Consider the following 22809-nt stretch of genomic DNA (forward strand, 5'->3'; position numbering starts at 1 on the left):
ATTTCTTTGAAAGTGGCATTGCTCTACTGCCCCAGCTCCCCATCTGTTTGCATGTGCATCTTTTCGATTTAGCTACACTTTAGTTGACTGAATCGACTTTTGGGTCAGTCGATTTTCAGGAGGGGGGCTCGCCGTAGTTAAGGAAGAACCAGCCGCAGTGGGGAGGGGTGCTTTCTGAAGAGGTATCCCACTATCTATCTTATGGTTCAGGGTGAGGGCAATGGTCGCCGTCGGTGGGGGCGCGATGGTGGGGCAGTGGCGTAGGGATCGACGGAGAAAAAGCTCGGGGCGGGGGGCCTAGAGGGATGGCTGGGGCAGTAGCGTACCAGCGGTAGGGAGTGGTTTCGGGGAGGGTGGGGCGGCGAGGCGGGGCGGGAGCTACTTCATGCAGTTGAATCTAGGACTTGGTTCAAACAACAAAGAAAGGGGGGAAAGTCGTAACATGAATCTAGGACTTGAGTCAAAGAGGAAATAACAAGGGAAAATAGTAGAGAGTGGATACCCAACCGGTCTCTTGGTTGAAAAGGGAAATAAAGGGAAAAGGTAGTACAAACTGGATATGGAACAAATATATTATTGGTTGAAAAATGGATAGAAAGTGCCGACTGGTGGACAAGTCAACAGAGTATGTCCAGGATTAGATTTGTTTCCCTCGCATAGTAAAAGGTCTGCAGGATTAGATTTGCTGCCCTCACAGAGTATGAACAAACTCGGCATCACCATTTTATGCCTCCTTGTAGGTACATTGTGCTGATGCATCCACTGTCGCATGTCCTAATACCAACTTTTTGCTTTTGTTAATGTAAGGGCGCATGTAAAATTAAGCGATCACACTGTTACCTTGCAGACATGTCTAACCAGTGTTATTGTTAATCTAATGCCTCCAGTGATATGATGCAATTAAACTGTGTTACAAATGGTACTCCTGTTGTTTTCCCCAGTATGATAAGTAAGTTGCTTCTTTACACTGCTGAGTGTCCTCGTGTCCCCACGGTCCCATGGCCTTAAACCAACTCTTTAGCTATTGTTGATCTACTGTATCTGGTAAACAAGCAATGGCACCATTAAAGTAATCCCATACATGACGAATGTCATTGTTGATCATAATGCTTCCGGTTAGATGAAGCATTGCTGACATTTTAAAATTTCTACTGTCCTTACGTGATTGCCATGAACATAAGCAAGCGTCTTCTTTTCATTTCATGTATGTTTTGTCTCTTGTTGTTGACCAGGAACTATTTTCTTTCTATCTTTTTGTGCAGATAGGGATATCCATTTCACCTTGTTGCTATTGTGACCTTTTCGTGAACTGCACAAAAAACTTTTTTTGGAATGAGTGTCTTGTGCAGTTCAACTAAAATGTCACGTGGGAAACATCTCTCAATTTTGGTGGAACTGCACAAAATGGTGACTTGAGTTTCCAAAATCTCCGTCAAATTCTGCTGGTAATCTCGTGCAACATTTTAGTAGCCTTTGCAAGATGAGTTGTCACTGTCACCACAATGGAACTTTATTTTAGTGGAACTACACAAAAGGATAAGGAAATTATAGTTGTACCTTACATGAGCAGGACATCCAACCTTAATGTTGCTTAATTTTAGTGCAACTACTAAAGAAGAACCTACCAGCTCATGAGAGCAAGTACTTCTTGCTAGCTGAATGATGCAATCTTTGCTCCATTTCAGGTGAACTACAAAAAAGGCGCATGAATTGAATCATGGAGCTGCAGGTTGACCTCATCCGAGTGGAATTACAGCTTCACCAGATCGAGTCGTGACGGCATAGACCCCTCATGCCGGTCAGTATTGTCCTTTATCAACATGATTGTGCTTTGTCATGTTGTGGTAATGTTATATTTCTAATAAAGCTATTCTATCGCAATCTTTTCTCATTTTGGAAATAAAGTTTGCTTCAGCTAGTGCCACTATTATAGTAATCATGCTATTTCTTATCTGTGCAAACATGAATACTCAATTACAGATGTTGTGATGGTCAAGAGCATTCGTCAAGTTCTTGGGTTGTATGACACGGCTAGCCAAGATGGATTTAATCCCGATATTAACTTTATCAAAAGGCTCTAATGGGTTGGTTTTGAATCTTGCAAGCTGGGAATCAATGAGATGTGTAGGCATATTTGTTGTACTTATTATTTGAATCTTATTTGTTGGTTCTGAATCTTGCAAGTCGGGAATCAATGAGATGTGAAGGCATCTTTGTTGTACTTATTATTTGAATCTTATTTGTTAGTTCTGAATCTTGCAAGCTGGGAAACACGTCATGATGATGCAGAGGACAGCAACCATAACAAACTGTTCAAACTTGGTAGTACTGTTTGTGTGAAAGTGCGGCAAATGTGCTGATCGTGTGCATCCTGAGAATAATAATTCTAATTATTCTGCATGTTGATCCTATGGCACTGATAGAATGAGCCAATGTATTTCTTGTTTTTAGAAATAAATTTTATTTAAAGGTAATTAAATTTAAAGTGACCACTAACACCTGTTATTACATTACCAATACAGACCCGCTCGTGAACCGACGTGTGGCCGGAATAGGTTTCTTAATGGAGGCGTTTGAATGCGTCGAGGGTGCATGTTCTGTCGGGCGTGCAGCGGGCGAGGGAGGGTTAGTAACTGTTGTCGCCTGTACACACTCAGTTTACCATTGAATCCAGTTCCCCAAGAGCTGAAAAACGAACTGCTGTTGCCGCCTACCCACTCGTTCACTTGAAGAGACTCCAATGGCGATCCGTGGGGAGCCTGCTGGATATGGACTTCAGCAAGGAGTACACCAATGATCCGGACTCGGGGAAGCTCTGGCTCGACGATTTCAAGCAGTACCTACAGGACAAGAAACCACAAGGACGCAGGACTAGACCTTGTGCCCATCCATTCTTCTCCTGATAGGGAACAGCGTATCGCCGTCGCCGAGGTATGCATGCGGGACGAGGTTCTCGTATACCACTCTTGTAGGGCCATCATAGGTACTAGAGCATTCGCCCGTTTCATCGGCAGCACCGACTGCACCTTTGCTATGCTGGAGAGAAGGAAGAACACAATGATTCGGCCATCTGGTGCAACAAGCTTGTCGACATCCAGAAGCTATACAAGATCATCGGCAACGGGTAGGAGAAGGACTCCGTGGTTGACCTTGCCGAGACCATCATCGACCCTTGCTAACCCAACATGAAAGAAGATAATGGTACCAAGGACCTGAACATGTGGGAGGTACCTTTGAATCTACCTTACGTAACCTACACGGGCAAGGATGCATACGCATGCTACGCCATGTACAGGAGGATCTTGGACATGAGGGCGTGTCTGCTTCTCGAAATCGATGAGTACACGGACAACCACAACATCATGATGAAGCGTGCCAGGAAGGTCTAGATGATGTACTTTATCTGTTTAAGCACCTTTAACATCTGAGAGTTTCATGCATTATCCTATGTGTCGTAATTATCTATTTTCAAAATATTTCGTCTAAGAACCCATTAACCTGTTTGCTTTTTTTAGTGGCTATTTGCTTATGTATGTAACTAGTTCACTGGGCAGCGGTGCTTTGAATCTCCTTCCTCCCAACATATTCCCCTCCTCAGGTGGACCCAGCAGGTCTCGTACACACACATCTGGGAACAACCACCTATCCATTTGTATTTCTTTATTTTTTTTCAATCTTTCGCCCTCTTCCTATACAGTGGCTGGCGGCGCTGCCGCGCACGCCTCGGTGACCCATCATAGCCTATGGCATTGGCCAGGTCATCCATCTACTCCCACACATTGTCCGGCGGTGGCAGCTCCATCGGCCCACCCTGCACCCGAACAAATCAACCCTCGTACTCCCCTCCGCATGTGTATTTCCCCGCTCCGGTTCGTTCGGTCCGAGGTCTCGACGTCATCCTCCGCCTTGCTGCTCTCACCGCAGTGCCGCCGTCTGTCGTCCCCAACATGGTCAACAAAACAAGAGGAATCGAGAGACAACTGTTCGTCGAGAGGCTGATAGTCCCGGGCCCACTAGGTCCATGGCCTAGGTTTTGTTGTTTAACATACGCAACCCACGACATGTTTCATCTTTTTTGGATCCAATAGGTATCAAGCGGCCTCTGGGCCTCCCAGCCTAGCTTGTCTATAACATCAGCAACCCAACTTATGTTTGTTTTTTCAAGACGACGCACAGCTCAGTTCTATTTTTCTATAAGAATGCAAATCTGAACATATGTTTTCCCTTCTATAATAGTATATATATTTATATTTATATCTTATTTTATTACATATATATAATACAAACAACATAAGGTTCTGCTAAACCTGTCATTCGTCCAACAATTTTAGAGACCTTCACACTTCCTTCATTTCTCGTTTTCATTAATCCTATATCTGAATTTTCTCCCACTTTCTTTTTTGATGTACTCTGAATTTTCTCCCAGTACGTTCCCTAGAACCAACTCAATTGTCCCACATCTAGCCTAAAAAATAATAATACCCCATGTCCTATTAACTAATCAAATTAAAATGATATTTTATTTCATAAATCAAAAGTTCATACAAAATAATAATAATAATAATTGTTTGTATATAACTTTGCAAGTTAACTCCTGGTGATTGTGTAAATAAGCTTGCAAAGATTTTACTGACCAATGAAGTAATAGACGTGCAATGATGTGTTTATGTTTTTATAACATTTCTCCATCTAGCCCAACATGATATTTTCACCCAGTCCACCAAGTCCGCGGAATTTGAGAAAAACACAAAAGGGCTTTAAATTCTACCAGAATATATAAACGGGCTGCATAGGCACTACATCATTGTTGCACCCAACCCACCAGATGGACTAAAAAACAAACGGACTGGCTGGCATGTGGGCCAGTAGGTTGAAGCCTAAGCACTTCCGCAAAAAATAAAAACACAAAGGTCCAAGCCTAAGCAAGGCGTTGGATTCACATCCAATGGCCAGCATTCTTCTTCAATCTCTCGTCTTCTTCCCCTAGCGTTGTCGGGACCGCCTGTTCCAGCCTCCAGCTTCCAGCGCTGCTGTTTTGCGCGCCTCGTAGTGAAATGCTACCCCACCAATGGCCAGGCCATCCCTCCACTCCTCCGCAACTCCTATTATTCTCTGCCGAGTGTAGGCTCACCCTGCACCCGAACCAGTCAAGTTTCTGACTCCTCTCCGTCTGTGAATCCACTACCGCGTCATCCCAATCTCCAGGGCATTCCAGTCTGGGGCCTCGCCGTCGTCCACCAGCTTGGTGCGCTCTACACAGTGTGGTCAATGTGGTCAACAAATGAGAGTCATCAGAAGATGACTGTATGTGGAGAGGCTGACAGTGGGGAGGCACCATGCCCATGGACGCATGAATGCAACTGCATCCCTTTTACCCTAAAAATAATGCTTTCTCCCCCTGACAGCTGGGATCCACCAGCTACATCTTTGCACGCAAGGAAGTGCGTCCTTATTACAGGCAAAAAAGTAATTCTTCCCCCTGACAGCTGGGACCCACCAGCTATATCTTCACACGCAAGGAAGTGCGTCCTTATCCTCCCTGACAGCTGGGACTCACCCGGTCGAAGTGTACGTAGCGTTGTCTTGTACATATCGATCGATTGGTCTGTCTGCCACGATGAACCATGGCCGTGTAAGGAGCGGTAGCAGTTCAGGCAGTCCAGTCCAAACCATGTACACACACGTATAGACAGATGCCAAAAAATATGGCCATGTACGTACATACGGGCGGGGTCTCGAACGCATACTCGCGCATACGTATGGCTAGGGCTCGTGTACATGGAGGGGCCACGGAGGGCAGCAACGATGTCCTGTTCATCGGAAGCAAACCTGGTAGGTCGGGGAGAAACTACATCTTGTTCATGGGGAGGCAACCGAATGCGTCGTGTTCATCGGGAGGCAACGGAATACATCATGTTCATCGGGAGCCAATCGGCTTGGACGGAACTGCTGAAACGAGGGATCTTATTGATCGGGAGGGGTGTGGCGTACCGCAAAATGGAGGAAACAGACTTCTCTTCGACCTCCTACAGTCGAAATGTGGGTCCTGTTTGTCGGGAGGGGTGTGGCGTACCGCAAAGCGGGACTCCATGGGCTACTATTCATCCACTGTCGACTTCCTCCAGCCTCCACCTGCTAGTGTTCATCCACTGTCGACTTCCTCCAACCTCCACCAGTTACTGTTCATCCATGGGGTCCTGTTCATCGAGCCTCCACCGGCTACTATTTATCCAGCCCTCCATGGGGTCCTGTTTATCCAGCCCTCCACTGGCTACTATCCAACCATCCCTCCATGGGGTCCTGTTCAACCAGCCCTCCACGTACGATGTCCCTCCACCAGCTACTGTTCATCGTCCCCCACCTCCTTGATTGGGGTCATGTTCATCCAGCGGCAACATCCTCTACTACCACGCGGATCATGTTCATCCAACCCCCACCGGGAACTGTTCGTCAAGAGGCATCATCAATCGACTTCAATTAGCAGCAGTAGCGAAGGCATCACTTGGGTTCAGTTAACAGCAAGGGATCGATCGGGGTTCAGTAACATAGCTATTGCAATTGCTCGGGTTCAGTTAGAGCCAATGCCTCTCTCGGGTTCAGTTAGAGCGCAATGCCTCACACACACGCGCGTACATGTATGAGAGAAATGCGCAAACCTCCGTGCATCGCTCGCCCCCGACCACCCACCGTAACCGGGAACTCCCCAAAAGTTTCCTCACCCTCGCATCTACCATGATTTTTTCCATCATGGGCGGCCCAAAGAATTTCATGCAGGTGCGTCTCCGGCCCGCTCAGGATGAAAAGCCCATTTTCTGTCATGGTTTTTTATCATAAAAGTAGGAGCCCACCACATCTACGATGATACCGGGTTTTGTCACAATTTCCGTCATATATGTGTCATAAGAATGACAGAAAGTAAATTTCGTTCGGCCCAAAATGTCACGGATGTGTCTTTCTTTTGTAGTGCTTCCTGGGGTCATTGATGTCCGGCCTTCTCATGCGATAACCTTCGGAGGGGCATTCGGCGTAGGACCCCCATCGCCCCACAAATGTCTTATGCGTGCCCCGTGCCGTAAAAATCAGGCGCAACCCGCCTTGAGGTAGGGCCTCGTGAGTCCCGCGCTGGCTCACGAGTGCCCAGATACACCTCCTCCAGTTCTGTCGTGCTAGCCACGCGTACTAATGGGTTTGTACATGCCCCGGAGTCTCCCCCAGAGGGAACTCCCACCCACGCACCAGTGGAAGCCCCATGCTCCGCGCTGGCGGATGACACGGTCGAGGAGCGAGTATGCCCACGCACTAGTGGAAGCCCCATGCACTACCAAAAAGACACATTTGTGACATTTTGGGCCGAACAAAAAAAATTTGGTCATGCTTATGACACTTCTATGACGATAATTATGACAAAACCCGATATCATCTTAGACGTGGTGGGCTCCTACTTCTATGACAAATAAATCATGACAGAAAATGGGCTTTTCGTCCTGGGCGGGCCGGAGACGCACCTGCATGACATTCTTTGGGCCGTCCATGACAGAAAAAATCATGGTAGAAGCGTGGGCGAGGAAAATTTCGGGGAGTTCCCGGTTATGGTGGCCGGTCGGGCCGAGTGATGCACGGAGAGGTTTGCGCGTTTCTCTCATATGCACGTATGCGTGTGTGTGAGGCGCGCATTGCGCTCTAACTGAACCCGAGCATGGCGTTGGGCTCTAACTGAACCCGAGCGATTGCACTAGCTACGTTACTGAACCACGATCGATCCCTTGATGTTAACTGAACCTGAGTGATTCCTTCGCTACTGCTGCTAACTGAAGCCGATCAAAGCTGCCTCTTGATGAACAGTTCCTGGTGGGGGTTGGAGGAACAGTTCCCCGTGGGGGTTGCACGGATAGGATCCCGTGGTAGTAGAGGCTGTTGCCGCTGGATGAACAGGAGCCCAATCGAGGAGGTGTGTGCGGTACGCCACACCCCTCCCGATCAACAGGACCCCGTTTCGACCGTAGGCACCCCAACAGAACTCCATTTCCTCTGTTTTGCGGTATGACACACCCCTCCTGATCAAGGGGACTTTGTTTCGACTGTATGTTGTCGAACACAAGTCTGTTTCCTTCATTTTGCGGTAGGCCAGACCCTTCCCGATGAACATGTCCCTGTTTTGACCGTACACGATCGAACAGAAGGCTCGTTTCCTCTGTTCTGTGGTACGCTAGACCTTGTTTCGTATGTTCCGTCCAAGCCGGTTGTCTCCTGATGAACACGACGTATTCTGTTGCCTCCTGATGAACACGATGCATTCCGTTGCCTACCCATGAACACGATGCGGTTTCTTCGTTCTGATCCAGCCGGTTGGCTTCTGATGAACAGGAAGCCGTTGCTGCCGTCCATGGCCTCTCCATGTACATGGGCCCTGGTCGTACATATGTGCGAGTATGTGCTCGAGACCCCGCCCGTATGTACGTATGTGGCCGTATTTTTTGGCATCTGTTTGCACGTATGTGTACACAGTTTGGACTGGACTTCCTGAAGTGCTACCACTCCTTACACATCACCCAATTCATCGTGGTAGACAGACTGATCGACCGGTATCTACACAGACAACGCTACGTACACTTCGACCGGGTGGGTCCCAGCTATCAGGGAGGATAAGGACGCACTTCCTTGTGAGTGAAGATATAGCTGGTGGGTCCTAGCTGTCTGGGGGAAGAATCAGTTTTTTGCCTGTAATAAGGAAGAACTTCCTTGAGTGCGAAGATGTAGCTGGTGGGTCCCAACTGTCAGGGGGAGAAAACAATAGTTTAGGGTAAAAAGGATGTAGTTGCGTGCATGCGTCCATGGGCGTGGTGTGTCCCCACTGTCAGCCTCTTCACGTACAGTCATCTTCTGATGACTCTCATTTGTTGACCACGTTGACAACACCGTGTAGAGCGCACCAACCCGATGGACGACAGCGAGGCCCCAGACTGGAACACCCCAGAGATGGGGAAGCCGTGGCAGTGGAGTCGCAGATGGAGAGGAGTGGCAAACTTGAGTGGTTCAGGTGCGGGGTGGGCATACACTCGGCAGAGAATACCAGGAGGTGCATAGGAGTGGAGGGATGGCCTGGCTGTCGGTGGGGTAGCGTTTCGCTACGAGGCGCTCAAAATAGCACTGCTGGAAGCCGGAGGATGGAGCAGGCGGTCCCGGCAACGCTAGGGGAAGAAGACGAAAGATTTAAAAAGAATCCCGGTCGTTGGATGTAAATCCAATGCCTTGCTTACGCTTCGACCTTTGTATTTTCATTTTTTGCGAAAGTGCTTAGGCTCGACCTACTGGCCACATCTCATCCAGCCCATTTATTTTTTAGTCCATTTCGTGGACTGGGTGAAACAATGATGTAGCGTGTATGCAACCCATTTATATATTATGGTAGAATTTAAAGCCCATTTGCATTTTTCTCGAAATCCGTGGACTTGCTGGGCTGGTTGAAAATATCATGTTGGCCTGGACGGAGAAATGTTATAAAAACATAAACACAGGATTGCATGTCCATTACTACATTGGTCAGTAAAATCTTTGCAAGCTTATGTACACAATCACCAGGAGTTAACTTTCCAAGTTATATATAGACAATTATTACTATTATTTTGGAACAACTTTCGATTTATGAAATAAAATATCATTTTAATTTGATGATTTAATAGGACGTGGGGTATTATTATTTTTTAGGCTAGACGTGGGACAGTTGAGTTGGTTCTAGGGTAAAGTACTTGGAGAAAACTCAGATTACATCGAAAAAGAAAGTGGGAGAAAATTCAGATATAATATTAATGAAAACAAAAAATAAAGGAAGTGGGAAGGTCTATAAAATGGTTGGACGAATGACAGGTTTAACAGAACCTTATGTTGTTTCTATTATATATATGTAATGAAATAAGATATAAATATAAATATACATACTATTATAGAAGGGAAACATAGGTTCAGTTTTGCATTCTTATAGAAAAATAGAGCTGAGTTGTGCGTTGTCTTGAAAAAACAAACATAACTTGGGCTACTCATGTTATAGACAAGCTAGGCTAGGAGTCCCAGAGGCCGCTTGATACCTGCTGGATCAAAAAAAAGTTGAAACGTGTCATGGGTTGCGCATGTAAACAACAAAACCTAGGCCATGGACCTGGTGGGCCTGGGACTGTCAGCCTCTCGACAAACAATCGTCTCCTGATTCCTCTTGTTTTGTTGACCATGTTGGGAACAATAGACGGCCGCGCCACGGCGAGAGAACCAAGGCGGAGGACGACATTGAGACCTCGGACCGAACGAACCGAACGGGGGAAGACACAAGCGGAGGGGAGTATGAGGGTTGACTTGTTCGGGTGCAGGGTGGGTCGGTGGAGCTGCCACCGCCTGACATTGTGTGGGAGTAGAGGGATGGCCTGGACAATGCCATAGGCTATGATAGGTCACCTAGGCATGTGGGGCAGTGCCGCCAGCCGTTGTATAGGAAGAGTATGAAAGATTGAACAAAATAAAGATGTCTAGGTACGAGAGCTACTAGGTCCACCTGAGAGGAGGAATATGTTGGGAGGAAGGAGATTCAAAGCACGGCAGCCCAGTGAACTAGTTACATACATAAGAAAATAACCACTAAAAAAGCAAACATGTTAATGGGTTCTTAGACGAAATATTTCCAACAAAACAGATAATTATGACACATAGGCTAATGCATGAAACACTCAGATGATAAAGGTGCTTAAATAGATAAAGTACATCATCTAGACCTTCCTGACACGCTTGATCATGACGTTGCGGCTGTCCGTGTACTCGTCGGTTACGGGAAGCAGACATGCCCTCATGTCCAAGATCCACTTGTACATGTCGTAGCACGCGTATGCGTCCTTGTCCACATAGGTTATGTAGGATAGTTTCAGAGGTACCGATAACCCACAAGTATAGGGGATCGCAACAGCTTTCGAGGGTAGAGTATTCAACCCAAATTTATTGATTCGACACAAGGGGAGCCAAAGAATATTCTTAGGTATTAGCAGTTGAGTTGTCAATTCAACCACACCTGGATAACTTAGTACCTGTGGCAAAGTATTTAGTAGCAAAGTAGTATGATAGTAATGGTAACAATGGGAAAAGTAAAGATAATAGTTTTGTAGGAATTGTTACAGTAGCAACGGAAAAGTAAATAAGCGAAGCACAATATGTAAAAGCTCGTAGGCATTGGATCGGTGATGGATAATTATGTCGGATGTGATTCCTCATGTAATAGTTATAACATAGGGTGACACAGAACTAGCTCCAATTCATCAATGTAATGTAGGCATGTATTCCGAATATAGTCATACGTGTTTATGGAAAAGAACTTGCATGACATATTTTGTCCTACCCTCCCGTGGCAGCGGGGTCCTAGTGGAAACTAAGAGATATTAAGGCCACCTTTTAGTAGAGAACCGGAACAAAGCATTAGTGCATAGTGAATACATGAACTCCTCAAACTACGGTCATCACCGAGAAGTATCCCGATTATTGTCACTTCGGGGTTGTCGGATCATAACACATAATAGGTGACTATAGACTTGCAAGATAGGATCAAGAAGACACATATATTCATGAAAACATAGTAGGTTTAGATCTGAAATCATGGCACTCGGGCCCTGGTGACAAGCATTAAGCATAGCAAAGTCATAGCAACATCAATCTCAAAACATAGTGGATACTAGGGATCAAACCCTAACAAAACTAACTTGATTACATGGTAGATTTCATCCAACCCATCACCGTCCAGCAAGCCTACGACGGAATTACTCATGCACGGCGGTGAGCATCATGAAATTGGTGATGGAGGATGGTTGATGATGACGACGGCGACGAATCCCCCTCTCCGGAGCCACGAACGGACTCCAGATCATCCCTCCCGAGAGAGATTAGGGCTTGGCGGCGGCTCCGTATCGTAAAACGCGATGAAACTTTCTCTCTGATTTTTTCTCCGTGAAACGGAATATATGGAGTTGGAGTTGAGGTCGGTGGAGCATCAGGGGGCCCACGAGACAGGGGGGCGCGCCCAGGGGGAGGGCGCGCCCCCCACCCTCGTGGACAGGGTGTGGGCCCCTTGGCCTTGATTCTTTCGCCAGTAGTTTTTATATTTTCCAAAACTTATCTCAGTGGATTTTTAGGTCATTCCGAGAACTTCTGTTTTCTGCACAATAAACAACATCATGGCAGTTCTGCTGAATACAGCGTCAGTACGGGTTAGTTTCATTCAAATCATGCAAGTTAGAGTCCAAAACAAGGGCAAAAGTATTTGGAAAAGTAGATACGTTGGAGACGTATAACTCCCCCAAGCTTAAACCTTTGCTTGTCCTCAAGCAATTCAGTTGATAAACTGAAAGTGATAAAGAAAAAAACTTTTACAAACTCTGTTTGCTCTTGTTGTTATAAATATGTAAAGCCAGCATTCAAGTTTTCAGCAAGTATTATGAACTAACCATACTCACAATAACAGTTAGGTCTCACAATTACTCATATCAATGGCATAATCAGCTAGTGAGCAATAATAATAAAACTCGGATGACAACACTTTCTAAAAACAATCATAATATGATATAACAAAATGGTATCTCGCTAGCCCTTTCTGAGACCGCAAAACATAAATGCAGAGCACCTTTAAAGATCAAGGACTGACTAAACATTGTAATTCATGGTAAAAGAGATCCAGTCAAGTCATACCCAATATAAACCAATAGTAATGAATGCAAATGAAAGCGTGCTCTCCAGCGGGTGCTTTTCAATAAGAGGAATGATGACTCAACATAAAAGTAAATAGATAGGCCCTTCGCAGAGGGAAGCAGGGATTTGTAGAGGTGCCAGAGCTCGATTTTAAAATAGAGATGAATAACATTTTGAGCGGCATACTTTCACTGTCAGCTCAACAACTATGAGATTGCGATATCTTCCATACTACATGCATTATAGGCAGTTCTCAAACAGAATGGTAAAAGTTTATACTCCCCCACCACCAACAAGCATAAATCCATGGCTTGCTCGAAACAACGAGTTCCTCCAACTAACAATAGCCCTAGGGGAGTTTTGTTTAATTAAATTGATTTTCTTTGATCTTTTTGGATCATGGGACTGGGCATCCCGGTTACCGGCCCTTTCTCGTGAATGACAAGCGGAGTCCACTCCTCTTGAGAATAACCCACCTAGCATGGAAGATACGGACAACCCTAGTTGAAACATGAGCTGCTCAAGCATACAAAACAGAATTTCATTTGAAGGTTTGGAGTTTGGCACATACAAATTTACTTGTAACGGCAGGAAGGTACCGCATATAGGAAGGTATGGTGGACTCATATGGAAGAAGAACGAGAAATCTTTTTGGGTTTTCATTTTAAGTCTACTACAAGCATGGAAATTAAACTAACTAATTTTTTGGTTTTTCTTAAGGTTTACCAAACACAAAAGAAGAAAGCTAGAAAAATAAAATTAAACTAGCATGGATAATACAATGAAAGAGTATGAGCATCGACAGCTAGAATAGTGTGTGAACATGAATGTAAAGTCGGTGAGAAATACGTACTCCCCCAAGCTTAGGCTTTTGGCCTAAGTTGGTATAATGCCAAGGGTAGCCTGGCTGATATCCGTAGTTGTAACTGGGGTCGTACTGAGATGCAGCAGCAAATGCCTCCTGAGCTGCGGCATGTTGGCAATCCGCCTCCGCTCTCCCCTCGTGTTCAGCTGCCTCCTCCCTGGTAACAACATATCTTCATTTTTCCTGGTTACCAAAAGGCAAAGGAGTAGGGAGAGTAACATGGACAGAGCTATGTCTGTCAAAGATTAGTCGATACTAGAGGAATTGTTCATTCCTCAAAAGAATACGATGTTTGACCATCGCGTCATAATCTAAATAAGCAGGAGGCAACACCATATCCCCTTCTCGTGGGGCTATACCAAGATAATTAGCTACACGGGTCGCATAAATCCCTCCAAATAAATCTCCAGACATACCATTATTATGCAACCTACGTGCAACTATTGCCCCCAAGTTGTAATCTTTATTACCTAACACAGCACTCTTGAGGACACAAAGATCAGGGACACACATATGACATGCTTCATCTTTACCATTAATGCATCTACCAATGAAGAGAGCAAAATAATGTATAGAGGAAAATGAATGCTCCCTATGGTAGCTTGTGCTGTATCCCTAGATTATCCCACAGTAATACTAGCAAGAAAGTCTTTATATTCAGATTTGTGGGGGTCATTAACATTGCCCCACTGCGGGAGTTTGCAAGCAGCTGTAAAATCTTCTAAGTCCATGGTATAAGATTTATCATAAATATCAAACAGAACACTCTGAGAATTACGTGAACATTTATATTTAAACCTTCTCACAAATGAATCAGTCAATTGATAGTACTGAGGACACTTATCTTGTAAGAAGTCCTCAAGATTGGCATTACGCACATATGCGTCAAATTCATCCTTAATGCCTGCATTGATCATAAAATCGTCTGATGGCCACTCACAAGCTCGCACTTCTGCGTCCCTCGGTGGTTCATCGTCTTGCTCACGCATAGCATTCCTGGGTCCTTTCTTTATTGAGGAACCACCTTGGTACATTCTCCTAGACATATTTCTTGTTCTGAAAAATTTCTGAAATTTTAGTAACTTCAAAATAAAAGTGAATAAGACCAAACAAGATTGGTAGCAACTACTCCTATGAGTGTCTAGAGCCTATATCATGCATTAGAACAAAAACTAATTGGACCAATGGAGGAGTCACAAACCAAGCAACAATCTCCCAAAGCAGTTTTGTGAATGGAGCTTTGAGCAAGGAGATCGAAAATCGTAGCAAAATGAGCTAGAACTCGTGCTTGAGCTGGATGGGGATTTTTTTGGGAAGAAGATGGAGTGTGTGGGTGCAAGAATAAGTGGAGGGGGCCACCATGGGCCCACGAGATAGGGGGGCGCGCCTAGGGGTGTGGGCGCGCCCTCCACCCTCGTGGCCTGGTGCTTGCCCCTCCTGCAGTGTTTTCAGTGCCTAAAATCCTCAAATATTCCATAAAAAATAATACTAAATTTGCAGGGAATTTGGAGCACTTTTATTTTTGGGACATTTGTTATTGCACGGATAAATCAGAAAACAGACAAATAATACTATTTTTTCTTTATTTATTCTAAATAACAGAAAGTAAAAATAGGGTACAGAAGGTTGTGCCCTCTAGTTTCGTCCAGATCATCAAAATGAATCCACTAACAAGGTTGATCAAGTCTTGTTAATAAACTCATTCCGAATAACACGAAACCAGAGAAATTTCGAATTACACTAAGTTACCTCAACGGGGATATGAACATCCCCAACAATAAGAATATCATACTTTTTCTTGACAGTAGGAAGAGGAAATTCAAAACCTCCAATAATGATAGTTGGACTTTTTCCAATAGAATTGATGCTATGAACTTGAGATTTTTTCCTCGGAGAGTGTACTGTATGCTCATTACCATTAACATGAAAAGTGACATTTCCTTTGTTGCAATCAATAACAGCCCCTGCAGTATTCAAAAAGGGTCTACCAAGGATAATCGACATACTATTGTCCTCGGGAATATCAAGAATAACAAAGTCCGTTAAGATAGTAACACTTGGAACCACAACAGGCACATCCTCACAAATACCCACAGGTATAGCCGTTGGTTTATCAGCCATTTGCAAATATATTTCAGTAGGTGTCAACTTATTCAATTCAAGTCTACGATATAAAGAGAGAGGCATAACACTAACACCGGCTCCAAGATCACATAAAGCAGTTTTAACATAATTTCTTTTAATGGAGCATGGTATGGTTGGTACCCCTGGATCTCCAAGTTTCTTTGGTATTCCACCCTTAAAAGTGTAATTAGCAAGCATGGTGGAAATTTCAGCTTTCGGTATCTTCCTTTTATTTGTAATGATATCCTTCATATACTTAGCACAAGGATTTACTTTAAGCATATCAATTAAGCGCATACGTAAGAAGATAAGTCTAATCATTTCAGCAAAGCGCTCAAAATCCTCATCATCCTTTGTCTTGGATGGTTTAGGAGGAAAGGGCATGGGTTTCTGAACCCATGGTTCTCTTTCCCTACTGTGCTTCCTAGCAACAAAATCTCTCTTATCATAACGTTGATTCTTTGATTGTGGGTTATCAAGATCAACAGCAGGTTCAATCTCTACTTCATTATTTTTGCTAGGTTGAGCATCAACGCGAACATTATCATTAACATTGGCACTAGGTTCATGTTCATCACCTGATTGTGTTTCAGCATCAGAAATAGAAATATCATTGGGATTCTCAGGTGTGTCTTCAACAGGTTCACTAGAAGCATGCAAAGTCCTATCGTTTTTCTTTTTCTTCTTTTTGAAAGAACTAGGTGCCTCTAAATTATTTCTTTGAGAATCTTGCTCGATTCTCTTAGGGTGGCCTTCAGGATACAAAGGTTCCTGAGTCATTCTACCAGTTCTAGTAGCCACTCTAACAACAAAATCATATTTATTATTTAATTCATCGAGCAAATCACTTTGAGCTTTAAGTAGTTGCTCAGCTTGAGTGGTAACCATAGAAGCATATTTGCTAATGAGTTTAAGTTCACCTTTAACTCTAGCCATATAATCACTCAAGAGTCCTATTTCGAAAGCATTATTCTTTATTTCTCTACGAACATAAGCATTAAAACTTTTTTGTCTAGTCGTAAAGTCATCAAATTCATCTAAGCATGGGCTATGAAATTTAGTAGAGGGAATTTCAACTTTATCATATCTACAGAGAGAATTTACCTTTACTACCTGTGTCGGGTTATCAAGACAATGTGTTTTTTCAACAGGCGGTATATTAAGGCCATGTATTTCTTCAATAGGTGGTAAATTCTTAACATCTTCAGCTTTAATACCTTTTTCTTTCATTGATTTCTTTGCCTCTTGCATATCTTCAATACTGAGAAATAGAACATCTCTCTTCTTAGGAGTGGGTTTAGGAATAGGCTCAGGAGTTGGATCAATTGGTTCAAGAATTGCCTCAGGAATTGGCTCAGGGAGAGTCCAATTATTTTCATTAGTCAACATATTATTCAATAGTAATTCAGCTTGGTCGACTGTTCTTTCCCTGAAAACACAACCAGCACAACTATCCAAGTAGTCCTTGGAAGCATCGGTTAGTCCATTATAAAAGATATCGAGTATTTCATTTTTCTTAAGAGGATGATCAGGCAAAGCATTAAGTAATCGGAGAAGCCTCCCCCAAGCTTGTGGGAGACTCTCTTCTTTGATTTGCACAAAATTATATATTTCCCGCAAGGCAGCTTGTTTCTTATGAGCAGGAAAATATTTAGCAGAGAAGTAATAAATCATATCCTGGGGACTACGCACACAACCGGGATCAAGAGAATTAAACCAAGTCTTAGCATCACCCTTTAATGAGAACAGAAATATCTTAAGGATATAATAATAGCGAGATTTCTCATCATTAGTAAACAGGGTGGCTATATCATTCAACTTGGCAAGATGTGCCACAACAATTTCAGATTCAAGGCCATAAAAAGGATGAGATTCAACCAAAGTAATTATTTCAGGATCAATGGAGAATTCATAATCCTTATCAGTAACACAGATAGGTGAAGTAGCAAAAGCAAGGTCAGGTTTCATTCTAGCATTAAGAGATTGCTGCTTCCATTTAGCTCATAACTTCTTAAGATCATATCTATCTTTGCAAGCAAAGGTAGCTCTAGCAGCTTCCTCATTCATAACATAACCATCAGGAACAACTGGTAATTCATAATCAGGGGAAGAACTTTCATCATCACTATCATCAATAATAGCATCTTCAATAATTTCATTCTCTCTAACCCTAGCAAGTTGTTCATCAAGAAATTCACCTAATGGCACAGTAGTATGACGCACAGAAGTAGTTTCATCATAAGTATCATGCATAGCAGAAGTGGCATCATCAATAACATGCGACATATCAGAATTCATAGAAGTAGCAGGTTTAGGTGTCGCAAGCTTACTAATAACGGAAGGAGAATCTAGTGCAGAGCTAGATGGCAGTTCCTTACCTCCCCTCGTAGTTGAGGGCAAAATCTTAGTTCTTTCGTCTTTCAAGTTCCTCATAGTGATCAACAGATATAAATCCCAAGTGACTCAAAGAATAGAGCTATGCTCCCCGGCAACGGTGCTAGAAATTAGTCTTGATAACCCACAAGTGTAGGGGATCGCAACAGCTTTCGAGGGTAGAGTATTCAACCCAAATTTATTGATTTGACACAAGGGGAGCCAAAGAATATTCTTAAGTATTAGCAGTTGAGTTTTCAATTCAACCACACCTGGATAACTTAGTATCTGCAGCAAAGTATTTAGTAGCAAAGTAGTATGATAGTAATGGTAACAATGGCAAAAGTAAAGATAATAGTTTTGTAGGAATTGTAACAGTAGCAACGGAAAAGTAAATAAGCGAAGCACAATATGTGAAATGCTCGTAGGCATTGGATCGGTGATGGATAATTATGTCGGATGCGATTCCTCATGTAATAGTTATAACATAGGGTGACACAGAACTAGCTCCAATTCATTAATGTAATGTAGGCATGTATTCTGAATTTAGTCATACGTGCTTATGGAAAAGAACTTGCATGACATCTTTTGTCCTACCCTCCCGTGGCAGCTGGGTCCTAGTGGAAACTAAGGGATATTAAGGCCTCCTTTTCATAGAGAACCAGAACAAAGCATTAGCGCATAGTGAATACATGAACTCCTCAAACTACAGTCATCACTGAGAAGTATCATGATTATTGTCACTTCGGGATTGTCTGATCATAACACATAATAGGTGACTATAGACTTGCAAGATAGGATCAAGAACACACATATATTCATGAAAACATAATAGGTTCAGATCTGAAATCATGGCACTCGGGCCGTAGTGACAAGCATTAAGCATAGCAAAGTCATAGCAACATCAATCTCAGAACATAGTGGATACTAGGGATCAAACCCTAACAAAACTAACTTGATTACATGGTAAATCTCATCCAACCCATCACCGTCCAGCAAGCCTACGATGGAATTACTCACGCACGGCGGTGAGCATCATGAAATTGGTGATGGAGGATGGTTGATGATGACGACGGCGACGAGTCCCCCTCTCTGGAGCCCCGAACGGACTCCAGATCAGCCCTCCCAAGAGAGATTAGGGCTTGGCGGTGGCTCCGTATCGTAAAATGCGATGAAACTTTCTCTCTGATTCTTTTATCCGTGAAAAGGAATATATGGAGTTGGAGTTGAGGTCGGTGGAGCATTAGGGGGCCCACGAGACAGGGGGCGCGCCCAGGGGGGAGGGTGTGCCCCCCACCCTCGTGGATAGGGTGTGGGCCCCCTGGCCTTGATTCTTTCGCTAGTATTTTTTATATTTTCCTAAACTTATGTCCGTGGATTTTCAGGTCATTCCGAGAACTTTTGTTTTCTGCACAATAAACAACATCATGGCAGTTCTGCTGAAAACAGCGTTAGTCCGGGTTAATCTCATTCAAATCATGCAAGTTAGAGTCCAAAACAAGGGCAAAAGTGTTTGGAAAAGTAGATACGTTGGAGACGTATCAGGTACCTCCCACGCGTTCAGGTCCTTGGTATCGTTGTCTTGTTTCATGTTGGCATAGCAGGGGTCGATTATGGTCTCGGCGAGGTCAACCACAGAGTCCTTCTCCTGCCCATTGACGATGATGTTGTATTGCTTCTGGATGTCGTCAAGTGTGTTGCACCAGATGGCTGAATCATCGCGTTCTTCCTTCTCTTCCGCATGGCGAAGCTGCAGTCGGTGTTCCCGATGAAACAAGCGAATTCTCCAGAACCTTTGATGGTCCTACAACAGTGGTAGATGAGAACCTCGTCGCGCACGCATACCTGGGCGACGGCGATCCGTTGGCCCTTGTCAGGAGATGAATGGATGGGCACAAGTTCTAGTCCTGCGATCTTGTGATTTCTCGTCCTGTAGGTACTGCATGAACTCGGCGAGGCAGAGCTTCACCAAGTCCAGATCATTGGTGTACATCACAATGAACTTGGTGCAACCATGGGACTTAATGGCGAACTCAAAGGTGAACTCCTTGCTGAATTCCATATCAGCAGGCTCACCCCTCGGATCGCCATTAGAGTCTTTTCACATGAACGAGTGGGTAGGCAGTGGCAGCAGTTCGTTTTTCAGCTCTTGGGGAACTGGATTCAACAGTAAACTGAGTGTGAACATGCAACAACAGTTACTACCGCCCCTCTCCCACTGCACGCCCGGTAGAACATGCACCCTCGTCTCATTCAAATGCCTCCATTAGGAAACCTATTCCGGTCACACGTCGGTTCACGAGCCGGTCTGTATTGATACTATAATAACAAGTGTTAGTGGTCACTTTACTTAAATTTAATTAGCTTTAATGAAAATTTATTGTTAAAACAAGCAATGCATTGTCTCATTCTATCAATGCCACAGGATCAACATGCACAACAATTAGAATTATTATTCTCAGGACGCACACGATCAGTAACATTTGCCGCACTTTCACACAGACAATACTACCAAGTTTGAATAGTTTATTATGGTTCCTGTCCTCTGCATCATCATGTTGTGTTTCCCAGCTTTCAAGATTCAGAACCAACAAATAAGATTCAAATAATGAGTACAACAAAGATTCCTACACATCTCATTGATTCCCAGCTTGCAAGATTCAGAACTAACACATAAGATTCAAATAATAAGTACAACAAAGATGCCTACACATCTCATTGATTCCCAACTTGCAAGATTCAGAACCAACCCATTAGAGCCTTTTGATAAAGTGAATATCGGGATTAAATCCATCTTGTCTAGCCATGTCATACAACCCAAGAACTTGACGAATGCTCTTGACCATCACAACATATGTAATTGAGTATTCCTGTTTGCACAGATAAGAAAGAGCATGATTACTATAATAGTGGCACTAGCTGAAGCAAACTTTATTTCCAAAACGAGAAAAAGATTGTGATAGAATAGCTTTATTTAAAAAAAACAGTGTTAACATACTATGACAAAGCACAATCATGTTGATAAAGGACAATATTGACCGGTGTGAGGGCCCTATGCTGCCACGACTCGATGTGGTGAACCTGCAACTCCCCTCGGATGAGGTTAACCTGCAGATCCATGATTCAATTCGTGCACCATTTTCTGCAGTTCATCTGAAATGAAGCAAAGATTACATCATTCAGCTAGCAAGAAGTACTTGCTCTCGTGAGCTGGCAGGTTCTTCTTTAGTAGTTTCACTAAAATTGAGCAACATTAAGGTTGGTTGTCCTGCTCATGTAAGGTGCAACTATAATTTGCTTATACTTTTGTGCATTTCCACTAAAATAAAGTGCCATCATGGTGACAATGGCGGCTCATCTTGCAAAGGCCAATAAAATGTTGCACAAGATTACTAGCAGAATTTGACAGAGATTTGGGAAACTCCAGTCAACATTTTGTGCAGTTCCACCAAAATTCAGAGATGTTGCCCACGTGATATTTATTTGAACTGCACAAGACACTCATTCCAAAAAAGTGTTTTGTGCAGTTCACCGAAAGTTCACAACAGCAACAAGGTGAAATGGATATTCCTATCTGCACAAAAAGATAGAAAGAAAACAGTTCCTGGTCAATAACAAGATAAGAAACATACACGAAATGAAAAGAAGCATCTTGAGTATGTACATGGCAATCACGCAACGATAGTAGAAACTTTAAAACGTCTGCAATGCTTCATGTTACCGGAAGCATTATGATCAACAATAAGATTCGTCAAATATGGGATTACTTTAATGGTGGCATTGCTTGTTTAGCAGATACAGTAGATCAACATCAGCTAAAGAGTTGGTTTAAGGGCATGGGACCATGGGGAGACCAGGACACTCAGCAGTGTAAAGAAGCAACTTACTTATCATACTAGGGAAAATAGCAGGAGTACCATTTGTAACACAGTTTAATTGCATCATATCACTGGAGGCATTAGATTAACAATAACACTGGTTAGACATGTCCTTCAGGTAACAGTGTGATCGCTTCATTTTACATGTGCCCTTACATTAACAACAGCAAAAATTTGGTATAAGGACATGCGGCAGTGGACGTATTAGCACAATGTACCTACAATGAGGCATAAAGTGGTCATGCTGAGTTTGTTCATACTCTGTGAGGGTAGCAATTTAGTCCTGGAGACCTTTTACTATGCGAGGGCAGAAAATCTAATCCTAGACATACTATGTTGACTTGTCCACCAGCCGCCACTTTCTATCCTTTTTTCAACCAATAGTAGATCCGTTCCTTATCCAGTTTGTACTGCCTTTTCCCTTTATTTCCCTTTTCAATCAAGAGGCCGGTTGTGTATCCAGTCTCTACTACTTTCCCCCTGTTATTTCCTCCTTGAATCAAGTTCTAGATTCATGCTACGACTCCCCCCTTTCTTCGTTGTTTCAACCAAGTCCTAGATTTGACTGCATGAAGTAGCTTTACCATCAATAATACTTAAAATTTAGGTGGCTTTGGAAGACCTAATGGAAGTAGAAAAAGATGCGGGTGAGGCTACATGTCAGTCGACTGACTTTTTCATATCTACTTAGTCGATTTTCCAACTGTTGGATACCAAATCAAGGGCATGTAGTTCATCTTCAACCTCCACCCCCCTGAGCCGCCAGCCACCATCGGTCGAACCGCCGGCCCTTGCCGCTCGCGATCGACGGTGCTCCCGTGTAGCCTTGCTGCCACACCCTCCCCGAAACCACTCCCC

The sequence above is a fragment of the Triticum dicoccoides genome, chromosome 7B (assembly GCF_002162155.2).
Source record: "Triticum dicoccoides isolate Atlit2015 ecotype Zavitan chromosome 7B, WEW_v2.0, whole genome shotgun sequence".
Classification (NCBI taxonomy): Eukaryota; Viridiplantae; Streptophyta; class Magnoliopsida; order Poales; family Poaceae; genus Triticum; species Triticum dicoccoides.